Source organism: Tamandua tetradactyla, chromosome 6 (genome assembly GCF_023851605.1).
Source record: "Tamandua tetradactyla isolate mTamTet1 chromosome 6, mTamTet1.pri, whole genome shotgun sequence".
Lineage (NCBI taxonomy): Eukaryota > Metazoa > Chordata > Mammalia > Pilosa > Myrmecophagidae > Tamandua > Tamandua tetradactyla.
Window position 1 is genome coordinate 85,097,953 of NC_135332.1, and position 8,132 is coordinate 85,106,084.

At 60.2% G+C, this 8,132-nt stretch overlaps 1 long non-coding RNA gene across 1 annotated transcript; it reads right to left on the reverse strand.

Annotated features, from left to right (window-relative positions):
• Nucleotides 1-477: 477 nt before the first annotated feature.
• Nucleotides 478-7,507, reverse strand: LOC143688567 (uncharacterized). The gene is made up of 3 exons (XR_013178130.1): nucleotides 7,351-7,507; nucleotides 1,261-1,296; nucleotides 478-936 (listed from the first exon to the last, which is right to left on the reverse strand). It is a non-coding gene; the product is annotated as an uncharacterized LOC143688567 (long non-coding RNA).
• Between the last annotated feature and the right edge of the window lie 625 nt (nucleotides 7,508-8,132).

Here is an 8,132-nt window from a genome sequence, read left to right on the forward strand (position 1 = left end):
CTGCAGGTATTTGGAGTCAGAGCCCTGTTGGGGTCAGGGTGGGCTGGGGAAGGGCCTGGCCTGCTGTGCCCACTCAGGAGTGACTGGGGCTGGGTGGGCAGGGCCCAGAGCAAGAAGAGGAGCCCTACACCTTGTGCTCATGGGGGACGCAGCATGAGGGGGACCCCGAGGATCCAGGCCTGGAGGCTGCTGGCCTAGCTCAATTCCTGTTTGGCTTGGATTCAAGAGATCATCTGGCTTTTGGCTCAGCACCCAGCGGCTGCCTCCTGGTGTTCAGCTGAGTGCCCAGGGGGTGCTGTGGGCACCCCCTACCCTGATTTAGGGGAAGAAAGAAAAAGGAACAAAGCACACCTGTAAGATAACAGTACACCAGGTTAAATCCGAATTTCAGATAAAAACCTTTTTTTAATCTAAGTGTACTTTATGCAATTTGGCACACGCTTATACTGAAAAAACCATGATTGTTTATCTGGACATCAGATAATATTTATTTGTATTTTACCCACTCGCCCTGGGGCCCTCCTGGCTGCTGACTCCATTGGAGCCTTCTCCTTTAGGGCTTCCCTTTGCCTGGGATCTGGGGACTCAGGTGCCAGGAGACCCTGCCTCTGCTGCCGTGGGGGTGCTGCCTTAACAGGAGCCTGGGGCCTGAGTTGGGGGATCAGGGAGCAGGGGTGCCGAGGAAAGAGGAGGGGAGCGTTGGGTTTCCTTGGCCTCACCCTTTGCCCCATGCTCCATCCCCTCCCGCCTCCCTCCTCCCTCCTTGAGCTGCCCAGGGGTCAGACCTGGCTCTGCCAGGCCCCAGCCCCCCACACCTGGGCCACTTGAGGACGAAGTGAGCGAATCCGTGGTTCCCCGGTGCATGCCACCAGCTCCAGGTAGGCAGCAGGTCAGTGCTGCCTGTTGGTGATCGCCCTTGTCCAGCGAGAGTCTACCCTGTGGTGGAGAGCAGCCCCCCACTTCGTTTCCTTCCCACCCAGGCCGGTGACCCCCCGACACCCCCGCATCTAGGCGCCCCCCCTGTCCACACCCCTGCCCGATTCACAGAAAAGGTTCCTGGGCTTGGAGGCCTCCAGCCCCGCCTCTGTCCCTCAGCTTGTTGGGGTGATGGGTGGGTGAGGCCCCCCAGAGTGTTCTTTCTTGCAAACTTCAAGGCCCCCCCACCAATGCTCCAGAATTATTTTGTTTTATTTGTATCATTTGTTTTTAAATTAGAGAAGTTGGGCAGGCCACGGTGGCGCAGTGGCCGCAAGATCTCACCTGACATGCTGGAGACCTGGGTTCGATTCCTGGCGCCTGTCCATGCAAAAATAAGTGAATAAATACATAAATTAAGGAAGTTGTAGGTTTACAGAAAAGCCATGCAGAAAATGCAGCATTCCCACCTACCCCCATTCGTAACAGCTGGCGTTCGTGGGGTACCTTTGTTACCAGAGACAAGAAACCATTACTGAAAATTGTCCTGTTAACTATGAAGCTGTTTACTTCAGGTCTCCCTGTTTTTGCTGTACCGTCCTATGGTGCTTGTGGGTTGTTGTTTTTTATCAATTTTTATTCTCACAACATAATATTCTCATAACATAACATATATGCAACTCAAAGTTTAGCCTTTCAACCTCCTGAATTCCTGAGAGAGGAGGGCCCACCCCTGTCTGGCTCCAGGTTTAAGGTGGAATCTGGCTGCAGCAGAGTGGAGAGCTGGGCTGGGGAGCTCCCTGCAGCCAGGGTGGGCTTTGCCCTGGTTGTGACCAGCCCTGGCCCTGAGAACCAGTCCTGCTGTGGGGGGGGGGGGGCAGGAGAGGGTGCTTGGCTGCCACCTGAAGGGGAGGAGGAGGCAAGGGAGGCACCCCATGCAATGCTCTGCACCCCTCGGAACTGCAGTTGGCTCTGCAGAGCTGGGGATTTGGACTAGATGATTCCAAGCTCCCTTCCTTCCCCCCCTGTTGGGAGGAGAGCCTTGAAATTCTGCAAGAAAGAATGCTCTGGATTTCCTTACCCACCAGTCACCCCAACACGACAAGGGATAGAGTGGGGCGCAGAGCCTAGGCCCAGCTCCAGATTGGCCCTTGGACCCACTTCCTTTAAGAACCATTGAATGGAATGCACCAGGTGCCAGACACTCTCCCAGGCATGGAGGGTTAAAAGAGAACCAGAGCAGACCCAACGCTTTTCAGGGCATCCTCTCTTTGGGGGTCCTGTATGATGGCTTCTCTGGCCGGGGCCGGGACCAGGGGGCAAGAAGAGTGCACAGGGCTGGGGGTCTGAAGGCTTTTGGGAGCAGGGGCTGGGTAAGTGAGAATGTGGGGACGGTGCTCTGGGCTGTGTCTGCATGTGTGTGTGAGTTTGCACATGTAGGTATGAGTGTGTGCCTGTGAATGTGTCATGGTCAGGTTTATGTGTCAACTTGGCCAAGTGGTGGTACCTGTTTGTCTGGTTGGGCAAGCGCTGGCATGTCTGTTGCAATGAGGACATTTCATAGAATTAAATCATGATCATGTCAGCTGTATCCACAGCTGATTCCATTTGTCATCAGCCAGGGGGTGTGTCTTCTGCAATGAGTGATGCTTAATCTAATCACAGGAAGCCTTTTAAGGAGGATTTGGAAGAGACAGGATCTCTTCCTGCGAGTGTTCCCTGTTGATTCTGTTTCTCTAGAGAACCCTGACTAATACAGCCTGTGTTTGTCTTTGTGTGCATGTGTGTATGAATCTATGTTGCATGTATGAGCACCTTGAACATGTGTGCATGTGCACACGTGTGCCTGGTGTACTATGTGCATCGTGTGAGTGTATGCAGGTGTCTGTGTGCACCTGTGTGCGTGTATGAGCCCCTGTGTGTGCACACAAGTGTATGTCTCTCTGTGTGTGCATGTGTGTGTTTGTATGTGCCCCGTGTGCATTTTTGTGTGTGTGAGCACGTGTGTGCATGCCTGTGTGAGCCCTTGTGTATGCATGCGTGTGCGTATGCCTGCATGAGCCCCCATATGTGTGTGTGAGCACCTGTGTTTGTGCCTTTCTAAGTCCCTGTGTGTGAGCCTCTTCGTGTGCATGAATGTGCATATACATGCCTGTGGGAGCCCCCGTGTGCATGTGTATGTGCATGCGTGTGCACAGAAGCTTCTGTTGGCGGCCCAGGAAGGAAGCCTAGCAAAAATGGCTGCACCACCCTGTGTTAGCGAGAGCCTAGATAGTCTGCAGGGGGTTGGGGCAGTGATAGGACTGGACCTGCCTGCTGCCACTGGCGTCCCTCTCTGCAGTCAAGTACGGCTCAGGCCCTGGAGGTGGAGGACACCCGTCAGTGCACCCCAGTGCCTGAGGCGTCTGTGGGCTGCCCTTCCCAGCCCTCACATGGTGGCTAGTGGATCCCACGTTCTCGCTGTGTCCCATGCTGGAGCTCGCAGCACCCCGAGAGGGCCCCTTGCCTGACTCCAGAGCCCACGTGCACGGGGCCGGGCTCTGCAGGACTTCGCCTCCTCCTTCTCTGGCAGGGCACGTGCCGCCACGGGCCGTTCACTGGACACTCCCTCTCTGGTGTGCTCATGGACCTTCCTCCCTCCCCACCAAACCTCCCTGTGCAGGGGCCCTGGGCCCCCCAACGTCACTGGCTTTCAGCTTGGCATGGGCGTGGAGACTGGCTGAATGGGTAACCGTCCAACCTCTGGGCGCCGGGCAGGCACTTCCCGTGCTGAAGCTGAGGAGACAGGCTTGGGAGAGGCTGCGGGGCTTGCCTGAGGGTGCGGGCTGGCTGGGGCTGTCCCGAGAGCGCTGGGGCCAGAGGGGGTGACTGGGAAGGGGGGGTGCCAGGGCTTCTGCCTCTGAGAAAGGGAGAGTGGAACAGGCGTCCTCTGCAAAATGATCAGGGGTGCAGAAACAACCAAGCAGCAGGCAGGGTGAGCCGGGCAGTGCAGGTCCGGGGCCCCCTGGAGCCTGATTCTAAGCCAAGCTGTTTGTCTGGGACCCCCCGGGCTACCAGAGCCTGGACCAGGCTGCCTCTGCCTTCGTTTCCCATCCAGAAAGCCCCCAAATTCCCCTGCGTGGCTCCTCCGTGCCTTTGTAGGAGAGCGAAGGTCTCCCCAACTTCCGTTTACCTGCCCTAAAGCTGTGCTCAGCCTGCAAAGGGGAGTGGGGGGGCAGTCCCTGAGGGGTGTCTGCTGACGGGGGGCTGGTGATACTGAAGGGAAGAAGCTTCTACAACGCAGCAGCCGCTTTCTGCCCGGGTCCAGGGACAGCCAGGCCTGGAGGAGCTGGGGGACAGACAGGGGCCGTAGCGGGTCCAGGAAGAAGCCCCTTCCTTCCTTTGAGCCCTCCACCCTGTGCACACAGCCATCTGGCACCTCCCGGGGGTCACACGCTATCAGCAGCAGCAGACAGTGGGTGTCGGCAGCTGAGATGCCCCCAACTTCCCCATGCAGGAGTGAGGCTGTCTCTGGGCTCAGGCTGGGATCGTCACGGTCCCTGTTTCCCCACCCGTGTCGTCAGTCCATGGCTCCTGGGGCAGGCCCGTAAGCTGAGCAGAATTTCCTGGGCCCACGAGGCCAGCTTGGGGGTGGCTGAGCTGGAAGACTTGCCTGGTCCTACTGATGAAAGACGGAGGCTCAGGAGGCGCTGCCCTGTACGGGAGGGCACAGGGACACCGGCCCAGCTGGAGAGCTGACCCTCCGGCTCTCAGGACAGGGTCTCCCCTCAGCCATGCCATGTGACCCATCCTCCAGCACCTAATGGGCATATGCTGGGGGCCTCCGGGGGGAGGAGGAGAGGGGCCTTGGGGAGGGTGGCAAGGAGGGCAGGTGAAGCATTGGAGAAGGGGCTGGTCTCCTGTTTGCTTTGCAGCCTTTTGTCCACGGAGAGTAGTGGGCATGGTGGAGGGTAGTGAACATGATGACAACAGGGGGTGCGGCTTTGCAGGCAGAGGCTTGTGGTCACCCTGGGGTTGGGCTTCCCTCTGGGTGGGGTGGGTCCCAGTGCAGGAGGGAGAGTGGACCAGAGGCTTCTCTGTGGGGTGCTCATGCTTTCTGGCTAGGCCCCAAGGCCAGGCTGGGGTCAGGGGGAGCCCAGTAGGTCTGGAGTGGAGGCCCCCTTGGGGCAGCTGGGGGAGGAGGGCACCAGGGCCAGGCTGGGCAGTTGGCAGGATGGAGGTGGCGGCTCTGGGCAGAGGGGGACACCTTCCACCTGAGCTCTCTAGACACCCTAGACCCCTCTCAGGACCAGGTGACCGTGGTTTTGTCATCACCCTTCCTGCAGCCTGTTTTATTTGCCACAGTCAGGTCCTGCCCCAGGGCCTTGGGGGCATCCAGACCCTGGCCTGGCCCAGGAATCAGCCCCTCTGTCTAGCTCAGGGCATAGTGGTGGCCGAAGCCCCTCACCTCATGCAGGCCACTGCCTGGGTGGCCTGGGGGCATGATGGCTTCTGAGCCTCAAGAAGGGCCCTCAGGGGGCTGGGCCCTTGGCCTCTCCTTGGCCTCCAGTCCTGTGGCCCAGCCCCTCATTGGCACCTTCCCCCTGCCATCCACAGCGGCCTCAGAGGGAAGCGTTGTTGGCCCAAGGGCAAAGGGAACAGAGGCTTGAGGAGCCGGCCCGTCCCAAAGACACTGGGGGGCAGCCCAGAGTTGGGGGCAACCCAGAGTGGGGGTCTTCATGCTACTGCCCGTTTGAATCCGGGGTCCTGTCTGCCCTGGTGGTGGTCCCAGCCCTGAAGTGTGATCGGGGGAGAATTCAGTTGTAGGCCAAGGGAGCAGAAGGCATCTTTGGCCAGCCATGGGACGGCCCCCATTGGGTGGGGGGAGAGCCAGTAGGGCCCCAGCCAGCAGAGGCCCTGGAGAGCGGCTCCACTGGGCCCTGCAGCCGGGGCCCCCACCAGGGCCCACACTGCCCAGCAGACTCAGAGGCCTGGAGTCTGCACCCCACCCTGCTCCCCTCCCCACTATGCACCCCTCCACCCTGCACCCCTCTGCCCTATGCTTTTATCCCTGCACCCCTACCCTGGATCCCTCTGTGTCCTGTACCTCTCATCCTGCACTCCCCACTCTGCCCCACACCCCTGCATTTACCCCCTATTGTGCTCCCCTCCTTACTCTGCCCCACACCCCCACCTGCAACTCCTCACCCTGCAGCCCCCACCTTGGATCCCTCTATACCCTGCACACCTCACTCTGCACCCCTTCTCGCCCTGCACCCCTCACACCGTACCCCCTGCCATGGCAGCACTCCAGAACGGGGATGGGCTGAACCACCTGTCAACAAGAGAGGCCGATGGAGCCGAGGGGTCTCAGGGAGCCTCCTCCACCAGCATCACCCAGGCTTGGTCCCTGTGGGTAAAGGGACAGGAGGGGCCGCTGTGGTTGCTGGGATGGGCAGGCAGACACACCCTGGCCTGAGGGGACAGCATCACCCCAGGATCCGGGGGCCCGTTAGCACCCTTTGGTGCTATGCACCCTGTTCCTGGACTGCACAGATCCCCCAGGCAGCCAGGTCCATGGCCTCAGGGGAGGGTGAGAGCACGGGTCTGGGCACGTTCCAGAAGTATCTGTTGGGAGGTCACTGTCTGCTCAGAGACGGCAGGTGCAGATACGGCTCCGCCTCCTCCAGCCCAAATCCTCTAACTGCAGGACCCAAAGCCGGCCACAGCGGGTCAGTCTGTCCCATGTGGGCTCTGAGCCGGGCTGGGGGTCTTTAGGATTCTGTAAGGCTCGGCCTTTCTCCCCCCAGAGGCCCAAGAAGCGACTGTGCAGGAGCCCGGGGCCCGGAGCTGCTGGCCCACTTCTCGCTCGGCAGGGCGGCCGGCCGGCTCTGGAGGTGTCATGTCAGGAGCAAATTGGATTTCACAGGTCCGGAGACAGGTGCAAGGCTCCCGGGGGGGCCCTGGGACCGCCCAAGGGGCAACTGGAGGACATGGCACAGCTGCCCCAGGGTCTGACTGCCTGAAAACGCTGCCCGACCCAGGGTCAGAGCTGCTGGCTGCAGCAGACCCCAGGAGGAGAGAGCTCTTTGGGGAGGCACGGAAAGCCCTGGGATTGGAAAGAACCCAGTCCGGTTCCCTCCTTACACGGCTGGGACGTGGGCACTGACCCGCAAGAGGTCCCCAAGTCAGGGTCAGGTTAGGACTTGAAGTTAGTTTCCTGGCCCACTGTACCACGGCCGAAGTGCATTCCATAGGGGAGGAAACGGTCGCTGAGACGCAGGTGGCTGTGGACTCGGCCCGGACCTCCCGTTAGCCCCCGACCTTGGGGGTTCTTGGGGTTTGGGGGTGGGGGACTGTCCACGAGCAGGCCCTGCCCAGCCTGGAGCACCGGAACCTTCCTGCCGGTTCTGCGGTCTCCCCATCCCCACCCGTCAGCACTTCCCACGGGCTGACCTGGGCTCCGGGGATAAACAGGTGTGCCGAGGTGAGCAGTTCAGCCGGGGGGGCCGAGGGCAGCCGGGGGGACCGAGGGCAGTGCGGGGCCAGGAGGGGCCTCTGGACTCTGCTGGTGTCGTGACAGCTGCCGCCTGCTGTGCTCTCCAAGCTTCCATGCTGCAGACTGGTGCATCCGGTGACTTTCAGGCTCGCTGACCGCAGCAGAGAGAGGTCGGGAACGGCGCCCAGCTGGGCGGCAGTCTGGGCCAGGGAAGGGGACGGGACATGGCTTGAGTTCCCAGACAGCAACCACAGCAGCTGCTCTGAGCATCCAGCATGTCAGGGCAGCGGGAGCCTTGCCCACCTTCTCACCCTCCTTCCTCTTGCTGGGAGGCCCAGAGAGGGAGCTGGCTTTCCAGAGGCCACACAGCAAGTCTGGGGCAGAGCTGAGATTACAACCATATCTCCTCACTGCTAGGACAGACCTGAGTTTTGGGAACCACAGGTTAGTTGGAACTGTTGGCCTTTACTTTTGGGGAGCATTGAGGGTGGACAGGACACAGCTTTGGCATGTAGTGGGTGGACAGGAGGAGCTTGTTCAGTGGACTCACTCTCCCCCCTCTCTCCCTCTCTCTCCTGCACCTCATCAATCCGAGTCCTCTCCCCAGTCAAGGTCCCTTTGGGGCCATCAAGAACCGGCCTCCAGCCAAGGAGACGCATTCTGGGAAGTTCCAGAAAACCTCAAGTCAGTGCTGGCAGCAGCGTCCAGGGGCCCATGGGGTGCAGGGAGTCATTCTCGC